The sequence below is a fragment of the Cavia porcellus genome, unplaced genomic scaffold (assembly GCF_034190915.1).
Source record: "Cavia porcellus strain 051 isolate PalLab524CR breed Dunkin Hartley unplaced genomic scaffold, mCavPor4.1 scaffold_2, whole genome shotgun sequence".
NCBI classification, from domain to species: domain Eukaryota; kingdom Metazoa; phylum Chordata; class Mammalia; order Rodentia; family Caviidae; genus Cavia; species Cavia porcellus.
In genome coordinates, this window is record NW_026947485.1 from 17,813,936 (window position 1) to 17,831,009 (window position 17,074).

Genomic DNA, 17,074 nt, shown 5'->3' on the forward strand with positions numbered 1-17,074 from the left:
ACATCCAGTAGGACAAACTAAGTCCTAGAATTCCATGCTCAGCATCTGAAGCAATCCAGTTTCAAGCTCCAAAAAGCTGAGGTGATTCCACCCCCACGGCACTTCTAGCAATTTCAACTCCTACAGCTTTTATCTTAAAACTTCTCTGCTTGCTTTTTGCAGCTTCCCTTGGATCATCCACGTTCCTGGCTTTTCCAAACTTCTGGGGTCTCCACTGCACCTCTGGCTTCACCTTTACATCTTCACAAATTGCCCTCCCAGGGGCACACTACTTGGCCTCCCAGGCCCTTTGCAATCGAGGTGGAAGTTATCTTACCCTCAGAATTTGTGCATTTTCCTTGCATCTAAAATCAGCACCATGTGAATGTCGCCAAGGTTTGCTGCTAGCTGGAGCAGTAGCCACGTTTTTCTGTCTCTGGGCTGTAGGGGTCAGTTGCCTGGATCGCAGGGCTCTGTTTACCTGATTGTGAGGAAAAGCTTCTCTATGTTGCCACCATTCTGGAACCTCATGTGGCCTCTGTCACCATTCTGGAACCTGGTGCTCTGCAGCTTTCTCCTCTGAGCAAATTCTTTTACCTTTGCAATGAGGCTGCAAACAGTGGGGACCCAATTCCTGGGATGCCCCAGGGCCATCTTTCTTATCTCTCTGTTTCCCCTCAACAATCAAAATCTCAACTCTATCTTTACAATACACAGCCTTCCTGGAATTTTCCTTCTGGCCAAACTCACAGCATTGTAAATTATCCTTCTGGGCTCTTTGCTCTTGATTTGCAATGTAAAGCTGGCTAAAAGCCCCCAATAATAGCCATGTCACAGCCTCAAGGTTCGATTGCTTTTTAATTTCTTTTTCAAGATTAATCAATCCATTGCCCTTTGTTTTAGTCTCAGGCAAAGTCTCTGGGCAGGACCAAAGTGCAGACAACTTTCTGCTAAGCCATAACACACATCATGTGGAGTCCACCAACCAATGCAGTCCTTCTTCCCAGCAGAAACCTCCCAAGCCTAGTCTTTACTATCAGGCTTTCTATCAGCATTCTGGTCTCCTGAGCTCTGACCAGAATCTCCTCTACAGAACAGCCTAAGGTGCTCAAGCTCTATGCATCCAGGCGACATGTCCGAACCTTTCCAAACTCTGCCCACAAGCCATTTCCAAAGCCTCTCGAAAAACATGGTCAGATATAGTCACAGCAAAAGACCCCACTCCTCGGTATCAAATTCTGTCTTAGTTACTTTTTACTTATTGCTGGGACAAAATACCTGAAGCCCAAGTTGAGAAAGGAAAGATTTATTTCTTACAGTTTTTGGAGGTTTCAGTCCACCCTCAGTTGGCTCCAAGGCAGGCAGGCATGGCGGGGCCGCAGTTCATGGTGGCTGCAAACAGCAAGCAGGAACCAGCAAAAAGCAAGACACACCTTCTTCCTGCCATTACATCATATCCTGGTTCCACCCCTTTGTGGGTGGAGCACTGACACCACCAATCCAAGCACTAGACCATGAATGAAAAACAAATGCACAATTCAAACTTGTGAGGCCTGGGGACCACAGACATAAACCATGACAATCCTTAATTCCCTATTAACTTAATCTGAAGCCCTGTATAATTTAAACTGTTTTACCATGACTGATCTTAGTTGAATCTGGTTTGTTAGATTGCTGTTTGGTACCAACAGATTCTATTCAAAACTGTTATGATAGGTGTTATCAAATCTGAGAGTATTGGCAACTACATTGAATACAAAAAGATTCACTACAGTACCCATTTTGGTTTGGTTATTACGTGCTTTTGAAGTTTTACACTATCTACAATGCTCTGTTTTTATTAATATTGCTATGTACTGCTATATTCAATTATACTAAGCCTGATGATATAGACAATTCTATTGAAGATAACAAGAGACAACACAGTAAACATTGTAGATCACCTTATACTGTGGTTTTATATGACTTTTTCATTCAATGTTTTTATAGGAAGTTGTTTTCTCTTGCTATGCTTTATTATTCCCTCTAATACAGAAAGGATAGAAATACATGTAGAGACTTATGCCTGTGTAGAACCTATAAACAGTTTATGAGAACTGAGCATATAGCACATGATGAAATGAACAACTACTTTGAAGAAAAAGAGACACTACAGTACCCAGTGCTGATCCCATAGTGCCATGATGTGAAAAGCAGTAATACTATTATTCTTTGTTCAGGGTGATATTAGCCTGCTTTGATTTGTTTTGTCTTAGCATAAATGAAGGTATGGATAACTGCGTGTATATTTAAGTATATAGGATTGATAATCATATTACTAAGTTTTTGTTGGATAGTTGAACAGAACCATTGGCAGTCTCGCTTTGAATCCCTACTTTATATGTTTCACTTTAGTATCTTGAACAAGTATTTGTAAAAGGACAATATGTAATCATCAACTAGTGAATTCTTATTGTTTATTTTTTCTTTGAAAGTATGTATTATTTTTATCCTTTTTCTGTTTTGTTTAGTCTTTCTTTAAATAAATTTTTTTTTAAAAAAGACAAAATGTGTTAGTATGTGTTTGTGCAAAGGGTCAATCTTTATTGAATTCTGATTATCTGTTCTATCTCCCCTAGGTGCTACAAGAGGAAAATAAAATATGTCTAAAATAGATGATTCATGCTTCAGAAAATTAAAATTTGAAAATCATCAAACAGTACAATTAGTTATAGTGCATGTATGACTGTGACAGTGATGAGCATAGAAGTAATCATGCATGTTTTCTCACAAATATAATCTTGAAAGATATAGAAAAAAACAAATGACAAAAATATGCAGGAAAAGTATCTTGCAGGAGAACATAAAAAAGAGTTTGCTAGAATTTCTGAAACTTTTTTTGGAATTATGATAGCGATCACTAAAAAATCACTAGTATTATCAAGTGTTTACTGCAAGCCAGGAATGCTGGGGTAATTCATCTATTCTTCAAATATGTGGAAGCATACAACTCTACCAAACCAACAAATTTAGTTCCCTCAATTCAATGAATCATGGATCTCAATACAAGACTCCAAATTTAAAAACATTCTTGTTTGGTAGGCCTCACAATAGTGTGCTTGACATTAAAAAATCACAATACTTTTTGAGCCCCTACTCTGAACTTTTATGTAAGCATGCTTTTATATACTTTGATTGTGATTGCTCCTATAATCCTCATGAAAATTCCACAAAGCAGAATCTATGGCTAATCTCATTTAAAATTGAAGAAATTAAGCCACAAAAGTCATCCAACATGTCTAATGTTACTGAGTAGTAAGTGAAAAGTAAGTATTCACAATGGTTTTCTAATTTTACAGCGAAGGTCCATAAGGCCCTCTGTCTATTGGAGAGGAGAAAGCAGGAGGTGGAAAGTTCTAGTGGGAAAAGCCAATAGAGAAAAGAGGGATAGAGAAACAAATTGTCTGAGTCCAAGAGAAGTGCTATACAACATCATGGTTGCACTTAACAACAGTGCAAGAAGTTAACTGATTGAAATGAAATAGATGCCTTAGTCATTAAAAACTAGGTAGAAAACACTACATATAAGAAATATCACAGACAATCAAAAAACCAGAATGTTACACTAATAGCACATAATTTTAGTTTAAAATTTAATGGACACTTTTTGTTTCATATAAATTGCCACTTGATTTAGATTGTTTTTACTAACAATAAAAGATATATACTACATCATATTCACTTGTGCTTAAACAGTTTAACAGCAATTACAAGCATTATTTAGCTAACCCTAAATCTAGATTCAAGTGTCTGAGAAATATTTGGGAGCACTTTTCTGCAGTCAATCTTTCAGTGCCTACTGTAGGGCTGGCCACTACTTCAGATCTATGTGGCAAGTAATTCAAAGCATAATCTGATCAGTATTCCTGATTTGGCATAATCCTTCTCCCCCAGTGCACACTACTAGCTGACAATATTCTTTCATGATTTACAGACAATCTAGTATCAGGCTGCATTACCAAGAACTGTTTTCTTTCTGTTTTTAATTTAAATTTTGATTTTCAATCCGATTCACAATAGTAATCAGATACTGATAAAAGTTTTCTTCTTATTATGGTAATGTCAGAGAATTTCAGCTTATGTTTAATATTTTTCTTGGTATCTATGATTAAGTTGACTACAGGATATTTTTAAAATGTCTAATGGTATAATTTGATCCAATTTCTATTCTCTGGTCTCTCCAATGTTCAGAAAAATAGAACACTTTTTTCTTGATGCTATCTAGTCTTCATCTTCACCAGTACAGATCATTTTATAAAGCAGGTAATAAATGTTTTATAGATATGAACATATTCTCACAATCATTTCACCCATCTGCTATTTTTATCCCATTCTACAGATTAGGCTATAAACTGAGGGAGGCACAGATTTAGAGCAAATATACACATGTTTTACAGACCCAGGATTCATCACAGACGTTTTGATTCTACAACTTATTTAAACACCACATCACTATCATTGAACAGAAATAAGCTTGTTGGCTATCATAAAGATTATTAAAACACTTTACAAAAATAAAATATCCAAAGCAAAAATATTATGGATATACTTAAAGAGATACTGAAAAGTCCACATATTTAAAAATTTACAGATGTTGAAACTAGCTTTGATTTAGAGCCAATGATTTAATTTTCCAACTGCTCAGTTATTTGTTTGTCTGACATAACTTTCAGGCAAGTACCACTGTGAAAGGTGATACCCAAATGTTTGAATGAGTTTATAATGTTTTCAATGTTTACTTAAGAATGATAAAGAAATTTGATTCCATAACTACAATATACTATGTTAATGTTTCACTTTTATAGAGGTACATGTATTGCTTAGGTACTTCTGAAGATAGTTAGGAAAAAGATATATTGCATGTAAGTTAAAGTGTCTTCCTGTGGGCATATTGCTTCAGAACCATCAAATGCTGCCTGCCCTGGTGAGAAACACACCTAGGGTTCATTGCTTGTTTATTTTATTTAGGTAACCACTATTCTGTATGTGATCTCTTTTTGTTGACGAATTCTGAGGTTAAAAAAAAAACGCAACCTGTTTACTATTTTTAACATTGTTAATGACGTAAGTGAATACGTTTCATTTTTCTTTCTCTTGTGGAATCAGCCAATTCCAATCAAAATATCAAAACAGATACTTGTTGCTAATTTTTGTAATGTTGTAATAATTTTTACAGATACTTGTTGCTAATTTTTGTAATGTTGTAATAATTTTTAATCTTTAAATAGGATGAAAAGTGTATAGTTAAGTTTACTTTTTATTAGTTTGAATTTAGTCTCACAATGACCAAAGTAAAATTTCTGAATCACTCAGGTCCATAGAAGAGGAGTTTACTGCTAGCATTATGTTTTGCTTTGTTTCTAAATTTCCTACAAATTAGATACAAATAAATAGGCAATTGTAAAATAATCAAAAGTAAAAGATAGTTGTCAGAGGTGAACTAAATGGGACATGTATTCAGGTTAACTCCCAAACCAAGTCTCCGGTGTCAGAACTTGTGCAGCACAGATTATCTAAAATAAAAGATTCACAGTATTCTTATTAGTGATAGTGCAAAGAATTGGCTTGGATAAACTTTTGAGATCAAGTTTTTGGCTTTGACATTACTCAGCTGAAACAAGTTGGGCGAGTTTTTAAATCTTCGACTTCTTTAGTCTTAGTTTACTTGTCCATACAACAGTAATAAAATTGAAAAGTAGATGTAAAAATGGATGTGTACATGTGCAACACCTTGCTAAACGTTACCCTGGGGAAATTATGAAATGTTCCACATCCTAAAAATTCCCAAATGTTCTATTGCCCACAAACTAATAATGGAGATATTATCATAATTAAGACCTCAAGACTTCACTGTCACATCCGGAGCCCAACTTTTTGTCCCCTCCTCTACTAGCTGTGGGACATGCAGATTACCCACATTTGAGTGCTTCATGTGATCTACAGTCAACATTCTCATGACTGTGCCACATGGTACACCATCTCAACAGGACTGGTCCACCTCTCACTATCCCCTTCCTTTTGTCCTCTCCTTAATGTTTCTACTTTTCTTCCTTCCAGAACAGTTTAAAAAAAAACTATACAGGCTTATACATTGGAAATCACCTTATTACTCCTGAATAATCCAACACAGGCATTAATGCCTCACCAACAGAAGTTGTGCAATCTTAATCTCTTCCAATTAGTACTCTTCTAAAGAGCCAGATGTTTTATTTGGCACCATCACTGGACAGATTAACTAAAAGGAAAAAACTAGAATCCAGATTGATAGCCCAGGGAGCATCACATGACTTTCAATTAGCAAGATTAACAATTGCAGATGGGATGTAAACTAATAAAGAAATGCATAATTACTAAATCTCTGAATCTCACCTTGATAATCCACTTTTTAGTCTTTCCGTATCTTTTCTCGTTGGCTTCAGATTTTATTTTTCAAATCCAATACTTACAGACAACCTTGAAGAGGAAAAGAGGAGCTGCAGTGGTTGTTTACTTAAGTTAAATGGTGCATGTAACATCTCTGTTACACAGTGTACCACAGTGACAGACTTTAGCCTTTAAATTACATTTGTCATTTGCTTTTTCTGCCAAGTGACCTACACTTATTTGTGTTGGTAGATATCAGGTAATGCCCTTCAGTTTTCAACTAACAATGAAAAATAGAGACTGGTTAAACAGAGAAAATCTCTGGTAGCCAAATACCAGAGGAAGACTTTTTCATGATATCCAAGATAACAAATGTTTATAGAGAATAAAGTACAAAATGGTGACAGCTAGAATTTTCCACTGTTACCATCCTCTTTTCTTTGCATTTAACGTAAGATCTATGAGCTTTCATTGACCTAGTATAAGTACAAACCCACTTCCATTTGTAATAATGTTAAGATCTTTGACAAATTAGTTAATCTCTCTTGTTCAGATTCTGTGTCTCAAAAAATAGAAAAGTCTATTATAGTGACTTCCTGATGCAACAGTGCAGAAAATGCAATGAACAGTAACTGAAATACAGCAAGTGTTCCTTTGATGTTGGTAGCAACCTAAAAACATTTGTTTAAAAATCTGTATACTGTACTCACCACAAAAATTTCCCTCACCTGCAAGGCTAAGAGAAGAATGATCTGCAAAACCATAAGCTTATATGAACAACTTAATTATTAGAATCACCTTAACCAGAAGTCTGATTTTAAGTCTGTACCTGCCTCCAAATTTCCATGGATGAAAGCTTGATCCCTTTGGTGGTGCCATGGATAGGGTCTGGGACACATAGGAAGGGTGGCTAGTAGGAGTCTAGGGTATTGCTGTTGCCCTTGAAGAAGGCTATGGATCTCCAGTGTTTTCTTTTACCTGTTCCTTTGTTTTGCTTCCCAGTTGCTGAGGCAAGCAGTTTGCTCCATCATACACCCTTACTATGATCATCTACCTTGTCAGAGACCCAATGAAATGGGCCCCCACACCCAGGACTAAAAAATACCAGATATAAACCAAAACAATCTTTTCTCTTTAAAAGCTAATTATCTCAGATGTTTCATTATACTAACATAGAACTATTACAGTATCTTAACATTAAAACAGAGGATCAGTTTTCAAGTATATAATTTAAATTGTTTTGGCAATTCTTGAAGGACAAATGGAAATGAGTTCAGATATGAAATGAAAAGAATTTGCAAAAGGAAATATGGTAAGAGTTTAAATGTAGACAGTGGCAGTGATTTTGGAAAGAATGGAAGAACCGTGATGTATGAAAGAAGCAGAAATTAAACAACGATGAGTGATATAATGTGTGTAATACCAAATAAATCAAATTATCATTGCTTTTAAAACTTTCTAGAGGACAGATTCATCTTATTTTCCCTTACCACATATTTCATACAACAAACATTACTAGTTCAAAATTTATAGGAACTCTCACTTTCTAAAGAATTATAATGTTTTGCATTATGGAAAATAGAATGATTATAGGCAGTAAAATATGATTAGCTTCATTACTGCATCAAACTAAACTATCCATATGTTAATCAATATATTTATGCTAATTGCTAATTTTCATGTCTCACAACAAAGGTGAAAATTGTGTCATCAGCTGACCTTCAAGGCACACATGATACCAGCTCTGCTTTTTTTTATCTAAGTTGTGCAACAGCTAAAATTAATTGCACCCCAGGGCTATTATATTATGCATGAATTGTCACTCAAATGAATGACAGTGTTTGAGAGGGAGAAAAAGAATAGGGATTTAGATGTGTTCTCCGTGAAAGCTGCCAGCTACATGACAACTGACATGATTATAAGATCACTAATTAAGGCTATCAAAGAAACCTATGCATTTTTGCCCAGCAGTAAGATTTTCAACAATGGCCTTTGTATTTTCTTTCAGAAGACCAGGGAAAAAATTTCAAAGTAGGTTTTGAAATAAGGATTTACTGTTTGCTATGTTATAAAACATGGTAATGTGACTATGTTCAATTCTAACATGCAACAGTTAGCAGCACATTTTGCTTAGACTTTTCCTACAAAAGCTAAGAAAGTCAGGCATCTGTATTTCCTTTTTAAGAACAAATAAAAGGTAGATCTCAACAGTTTGATATCATGGAGAATTCAAGGATGTGTTATGGAGAAATGAACCTTACAAATATACTATGTATTGCCTTCTTTATTGTAAAATAATTTGGCTAACTAAAAGTACAACTTTTATAGCTGCCAGATGCAAAAATAAGATGAATATGACAGCTCGGTCTTCACCATATGTAGAGTAGAGCCAAAGTCTATTTGGAAGATAGTATTCAATGCCTGTTTTCATGTGTTTGGTGATGATCTTGGAAATGTTTATACATTTAGGCATATATTCCATGGGACACACACACACACACACACACACACACACACACACATTAAAATGGAATATTGACTCACAGTTGGAAGCTACAGCTCTTCATGGTAAACTGCTACCTGGTTCTCATTATACATGACTCTGAACTTGACCTTGGCCATGAGCTCACTACAGAAATTAGGTATGCTGCTCCAGAATTGTCTGCTATAAGCCAGTAGTTTTGGGGTGGCTGAATAAGGAGCAACCCAGAACTGATCCCTTGTCTTATCTATGTAGATTATAGAGTTCATTTGTACTATGTTTTGTTTTGCTGTTTGACTTGACTAGTACCACAAGGGACACAGTCCCGTCCTGAGACCATGGGTGAGACTGCTAATTTAGGGACTAGATCATTTCTTGAGCTGAAAGTGTTGGTGAAAGATTCTCATTTCAGTGATTCTAAAATTGTTTTGTGGATGTCCTGGCTTTCAGTAAGGGCTTCAGAGGCTATCTGAAAAGAAAGGCCACTCTTCCACGTGGCTTCAGTAGAGTCACCCATGCTTGATATGGCTGAGATTTCAGGCAAGTTTTCATCTCAGAAAAGGAGCCTACCTAAAAATAATGATGGAGATTTAGAAACCACTATTCTTATTCAAGTATAGTAAGAATTATTAGACCAAAAACTAGAGAATTAAAGTGACTTGTTTAAATTTATGTAACCAGAAGTGACAGGGCAGGAATTTAAACTAGCTTCTCAGTCCACCTGACTTGTGCTTCTGTTTGCTACAGTGTTTGAGTTTGCCCATCTGGAAAATAAAGGAGACCTCTGCAATCACAAATGTTTGAACCTTTGTAGACCACGAAGTGCCACAGCATCTTTGATTTCATTTTTGATTTATTCAATCAACAAATATTTACTAAATCAGTCATTTTTATTCACAAATGGCTGTGTTCCTCTCTGAAAGGGCAGGATTTAAAGTTATAAATTTATGAAATTGCACGACTCAGATTGCTTTCTTACAAAATTCTCAATTTTATTAGCAAATGAGGTTTAAAAATCTACTCTTTTACCTTATGTTTAAAAATTTCACTCCTGGGGCTGGAGATTTAGCTCAGCGGCATAAGCACCTGCCTTGCAAGCAGGTGGTCATGAGTTCGATCCCCGGTACCGGTAAAAAGAAAAAAAAAAGTGTAAAAAATAATTTTCACTCCTTTAAGCCTGATATTCTAAATATATGTCTTTTTATGTTGAATATTTTCATGTAGTCAAATAGAAAGAATAGAAAATTCACCTCCAACTGTAAGCCATCATGATATTGAATTGCACGCACACGAAAGTACAAGTTGAGTATTGTAAATGAACTCCATTAGGTTTGCAAGCCAAGAACAAGTCAACAGTGTTTGTTTCCAAGGTCAGGATGACACTGTCTTTTTCTCTAACTTCCAAATAATGCAATCTCAGATGCAGCAAATAGTGGAATCTCAGATGGAATGTTTTCAGATAAATATTTATTATATAGTCAAATTACACAAAAATAAAAATCCCTATACTTACACAAAGATACTATTTTCTCATGGAAAAGTTCCACAACTTCATCAAGAAATCTTTTTTTCAGTGCTGGGAATGAATGCAGGCACTCACACACCTAAATAAGCATCCAGTAATATTCATTAAAAATTATATTGATTATTTTGTCATGTGACAGTAATATATGCATATAAAAAGCAACTATTTTGAAACAAGTTACCATTTTACAAACTCAAAAAGTCTTAATAAAATCTTATTAGAAACTAACATAGAAAGCTAAAGGAAACACTGAAAAGTCGTATGTGAGTCCTTTGATTCCATCAGAATAGTTGATAATGAATTGCTAATACTTAGATATATTTGGGATCGTAAACTCTTTCCTGCTACCAATAGAAATAACACATATTTCATACTCTAATAGAAGTGATACAAGAAAATGTGTTTCACAAATGGGAATAGTCACTCTCCTACCTTGAAGGTAGAAGCTGTAGAAAATAATATAATTAGTTTCAACTTCATCCACACATTTTGGGAACTGTGTACAAAATGGTGTTACTACATTCAGTCATTTATTTATGTAGGCATTCTAATCAGGCAGGCTTTACAATCTAATCAAGCTTTTTACACATAAGAAAGCTGAGAATCAAAGATATATGAGAAAAAGTAGTATCTTTGTAGCAGAGAAATTGTAGACACTACCTGTGCTTGTCAAAATAACTCCCTCCTTAGCCTAGATTCTTACCTCCTAATTACTAGAGCCATGACTGTATTACTTGGTAAATGAGATTAATCTTTTTTAACCATGTCACATTAAAAGAAGAACATCCTGGATTAAGCAAACTGACCTAATATAATCACAAGTATTCTTATATAGAAAGAGATGGAAGAAGACATCGGTCACAAGAAGGATGGAGATGCTGTGGTACTAATTTTGAAGATGGAAGAAGAGACAAAGAAGCAAGCAAGTTGTATAAATTAGAGGAGGCAAAGAAACACGCTCATCTGGAAACACTGAAGGGAACACAGCTCTGCTGACACTCTGATTTTAGTACAATGACACCCACGTTGTACATGTATTCTATGTTAATAAATGTATGTCGTTTTAAGCCACTAAGTTTGGGGTGATTTTTTATAGCCAATAATGTAAATTATCATGTCATCTAAATTAAGTGGTAAGTTTCACATTGCCATTGTGTCCTTGATATGTTGTGGTGAGGAAGGGGTCTCTTCTCTTTGTCAGTCTTCCCCCAAACCCATCATTCCATTCTAATTCTTTGGCAAATAGAAATGGTTGAATAGTATAGAAAATACATCATTCACTCTTCCAAACTTTCAAGGAACAAGAAGAAAAAGAGGATTAACAAGGTACTGCAAACCTGTCCCAGACCGGAAGAGAGTAAGAATACAAGATGATTAACCAAATCCGGTGCTGTATCAGGGACTGGATCTTGAAACAGGAAAGGAAATACGGTTGCAATGTGAAAAAAGCCTATCGTTTTGTTAATAGTTATTATGGTTTAGATCTAACGTGGCCTTCATGTGTCTAGAAGGTGATTGGATCATGGAGGTATGACAGCATATTTGATGGCAGAAGGTAGAGTCCCAGGAGGAGAGATGGGTGACTGTGGGCAGGGGCAGAAAGGAAGTGTCTCCCCTCCCTTCTCCTCACTGGACTCTCTGCTTTCTGTAAGCCACGAGGGAAATAGCCTTCTTCAGCTTGTCCCGTCAGCTGTGGCACTTTGACCTGCAACCTCTTGACTAAGCCAAGAATAAAATGGCTAAAACTGAAGCCTGTGACAAAATAAACCTCTCCTTGTTTGAGTCAAAAGTGTCCCAGCTGTAAAACTATGAATAAGACAATAGTATTATGGCAAAGTTAATTTCTCAGTTTTGACAAATGTACTGTGGTTATTGTTAATGGGGACGTGGCTGCTGCTGCAGAAAGGGAAATAGATGCTACTTATAGTTTGCAACTTTTCCAATTCTCAAAAAAGTTTCCTAAAATGAAGTTTATTATAAAATAGAATGAAAATATTATATGCATAAATGCATATATATGCTATATGTGTGTGTGCGTGCGTGTGTGTGTGTGTGTGTGTGTGTGTGTATACACAAAAGGGTATGCCTGAGTGTCTTAATTTTGCATAAGTTGTAAACTGGTTTTACTTATTTCCTCCACAGTATATTCTGTCCTCAGTTATAATTCACTCAACCTGACCTTCCCTGACTTACTTCTCTCATTCAGTTCAAAGAACAAAGTTAGAATATCTGCTTAAAATTAGCAAATAAATGATTAAAAAATCTAGAGGTTTGTAGGGGAAGGAAGATTTCTATAACCGTCTTCTCAAGTTTTCTCATCTTTTCCTACTTAAATATTTTTTGTACTTGTGGGATTTTGTTTTCAATCAGGCATAATCTGGAACAGATTCTGCAGTTGAAGTTGGTCTCAAGCGCAGGTGTCCAGAAGTGAGTGTTGTGATAGGCATCTTATATCATCATTTGGGTTGAGTAGGGAATAATCTCATAAGAGTTATTCTAGCTGGGTACAATGAGGCACATGTCTGTAATCCCAGCATTCGAGAGGCTGATGCAGGAGGATTGTCATTGGTTTGAAACCAACCTGGGTTACATAGTGTGTTCAAGGGCAACCTGACCTACATAGTGAAAGTCTGTCTCAAAAAAATTTTTAAAAAGAGTTATTCTAAAAATAGAATTTTCTGTGATCTTGCAGAGTTCTAAGTCTTTTACACATATTTATCTCACTTTACCAACCAAATGACCTTACAGTGAATGACTATCTTTCCTCATTTTCAAATGAATAAGGTAAGACATGAATAAATTAAACAAATAGCCATATGACCAATAAGAGGTGCAAGGAGCTTTTAAAACTCTCCTATCTCATCTCAAGGTTGTGGACCTGATTACAGCTGTAAAGAATTTATCCAGAAAGCATGGCTCAGTGTATTTGTACTAATTGTTGGGACTATTAGTACCTAACACAAATTAAAGTCTTACTTCCTTTTAAAACTTAAACTATCATCCCAATGTAGATAGGACACCAGTCATATATCAAGGTCCTTAGGAAGATGCTGAGACAGCATTGGAGTGCAGTAATTGAACAGGGGGCTTGACTCCAGATCTGTTAAACCCCATCATGAATCCTAACTCCGAATGCTCTGCTGACTCAAGATATGTGAGAGTTATGAGCACCAAAGAATGAGCCAGAGGGTGATGGCTGCAAAGACATCAATATGGCTACAAGGGCAGCTACCTGGGTCTGTGCAGAGCATAAAATGCTCCCAGAAATGAACAAAGTCAGGCAAGCATGAATTGATTGTGCATCTTATTTTAGTTGTAATGATTCTTAGTTATCATTAAAAGGATGACATAAAATATCTTTATTAAAATTAAAACATTATATTACTTTCTAAAAGTTAACATACAAAAACATGGATGATTCAAAATAGATACTAAGTTTCATTAATTGTATAAGAATAAAACTCTCATACCAGCATTCTTTAACTTTCTAGTAAATTAGGCTTTCTTCAGCAGGAGTTCAAATATGTGTAATTAACTCTGCTCCCAGAGGGCAATGAAATAGAATTCTGTGTGCAAACATATTTGTGAAAATTTGTATGCTGATATATTTTTATGTATATATTCTAGCTTGAATAATTGAATAGTTAATTTAAGAATCATGTATAACTGTCTAAAAAGTATTTCATATTTTTGGTTAATTTAACAAATTGAAGGAACTGTTAAATTTTTTTTCCAAATTACAAAACCTGTATTATATGCCTTTAAAGAGTTCTAATTTCTAAAGTATCAAATAGTGAATTTCATATTATTTCCATTTCATATTTAACAAATATGTGCTAACCATAATATGGGAAGAGTATCCCAAACAAGGTTGCATAAAAATATGACTAGCAGAGTTAAGAGGGGTAGGATTAGGGGGAAGGAGGAGAATGGAAAGAAGGGGCTTGCGGAGGTTTAATTATAAATGTAGTAAATAAGCACCAGGTCATTAGAAACGGACAAAAATTTAAATGCTTTGAAAATCACTGTCATTTCTCATTCATACAGCTTTGCAAAATTGCTAACAAGTTCAATTTTTTCCTATATCTGCTTCCATGCTGTTTTAAAGATAAAGATGAGAAACTTTCAACTGTCTTTCCAAAATCAAACTATAATATTTCTATGGTACAGTCTTATCCAGATTTTCTAGTCCACTAAACATTGCCTAAAAAGGAAATGAGTCTGGTCTGGCATTAGTTCCAAGCAAGTTTATTCTATAATCATTGCATTCTTTTCTTAGATTCATGAAACGTCTGCTTATTAATTCGAGAACTAAACCAGTGGTTGATGTCATACTCAAACACACATTCTGTAGTTCAGCAGTTTCCTGCTGTTTGATATTTGCAAGATTTTAGTCTTTGATATCACCTCATCAGTGGTTTCCCAAATATCATTTTTACTGGAAAAAATAATCCCAAAGCTATTCTTTATTTGGATTTGTACAACATTGTAATAGAAAGCTTATTCGCCTGCGTGAAAAGGCATTTGCACAATTGCAGAACTCCCAGATGTTGAAGTTCTCAAGTACACTCCAGCTGATGGCATCTCGTGGAGCTCCATGCTGCTGCCTCCTGTCACCTCTGGATTCTACAGTGATTCAAGGCAACGGTACGTCCACCACACAGATGTAATATATTCATTCATTTCACAAATGGTCACTGGCAAATACGTATTGGCTTGATTACTATGCAGTAAAGAGTAAGCTGAACACTGAGAAAACAAAGAAAAAAAGGGAAAAACTGAGTTTCTAAAAGCTGTCTTTATTAACATCATCATCATAGTTTCTTTTTATTAATTATAAGATTGATTAAAAATAATTTCTGAAATGTATTTTAATTAAATGAATAAGTTAAAATCAAAATGTGCTATGCATTGTGCATTGTGAATATGAATAGCAAAACTGACTATCTAACAGGTGCCAAACTTATATGGCCAAATTTCCTCTTTCCTCCTTGAGGTCCGCTAAAGGAGTAGGCTTTGCTGGAAGAATCAGAAATGCACCTTTATGCTGTGCTATGGTCTCTGCCATGATCACAGAGTAACCAACAGTGGGTCTAAATATTCAAGGAATAAGCACCTGAGTGAGCAATGCAGATCACATCTGGGAGGGAGCCAGCTTTACGTAGAATCTTATCAGAGCAATAAAGATCCGTCCACTCGACTGGCTTTAGAATGTGTGCCGCCCACATGCTTGGTAACTACCATAAGGGCTACCTGTGTACGAACCAGAGGGAAACTTCTTTCATTTATGTGATTTGATTTTTTTTTCCATCACTCAAATGGTTATTTTTCTTTTAGAAATCGTTTTGAATTTTAAGTCATGCTCAATGCTATCTATCCCCTAAAACCCAGGTTCTCAGGCTTTGGTGTCTGGAGTGTCCTTTTTAAAAACCTTAGGATGCTCCTTTAAAATTATGAATGTCTTATTTCTACACAAATGTGTATAAAAATCCGAATGTTTTAGAAAAATTTTAATAATTCATACATTTTGAAAAATTGGAAAATCACTGATTCACAGCCTATTCTCTCCTAATCTTTTTCCTAATTAAAAATTTCTTTCTGTGCATTATTTTGAATGTTCAGAGCAATGAGAGAATGTCCGTCACTACAGGTGCCAGGAATCTACAGGTGAATCAGAAGCACTACTGTATTAAGAGCGGCAACCTCATTAAAATGCAACCTTTTAATGGCGAAAAATAAGAAGAAACAAAGATGGCTAGTTGGAGATTAATTTCCATCTCATTATTGCAAATTGGGAAAGCTAAGAAGCCAGAGGAAGGCAGATAATGAGCCTGAAGATAATGAGATAATATATTTCTAGGCATCTTTAATACATATTTATTTCTTAAGAAGTTAAAAATCAGGATATGGACTGGAGGTTTCTGGGAAGGTGCTGCCTGAGCTTGTGTCCCCAGCTGTCTTGCTCTCCTCTGAGCTACTTGGCAAAGAAGCTTGAGAAGTAAATTACTCTTGCTGATTAATACTCAACAGAAAACCAGTTAGGCATTCAATTTTGATAATGAAGCAATGAACCAACAGGCTACACAAAGATCTGCTAGCAAATATAAAAGTATTTCTTTTATGTGATGGAGAAAGGATTTCTGTATTTTGCTTTTCACTGTGGCTTACTTAGTTAACTAATAAAATCTAGAAGAAGGTACAGTCGTAAACTCAACTCTTTGTGGTCTTTGGGCCAGAAGAGTCATTTCTCTTCTGTTTGATCCTAAAGCAGTTTAAGCGATGAAGGCCTGCTCCCCAGAGTTCTGTAAAATCCTCAGTTTTTCCTGCCTGAGGTAGCTCTAACCTTGAGAGTTTCCAAAACATGCCTGTGCTGTATTGACACTTCTTACACTTCTGGCCATGAAAAGAAAAAATTATGAATCACACATATAGACACTACAGATATTTTGACTGAGAGAAAATGTTATGTTTCATGTGAATAACAAAAGATTATGTACAACAAATATTGTGAGAGTGAATGGGGAGGAGATTGCTCAGAAAGAAAGGAAAGCTGGGATGAGGAGAAAAGAAAATTTAAAAATGAAGTCCAAAGTACACTAAGAATGTGTATATATTAAGAAGAAAAAGGTAAACTACCCAATTAAAAAAATGTAGTAAAACAAGAAAGAAAGAAAAACCACGTTTGT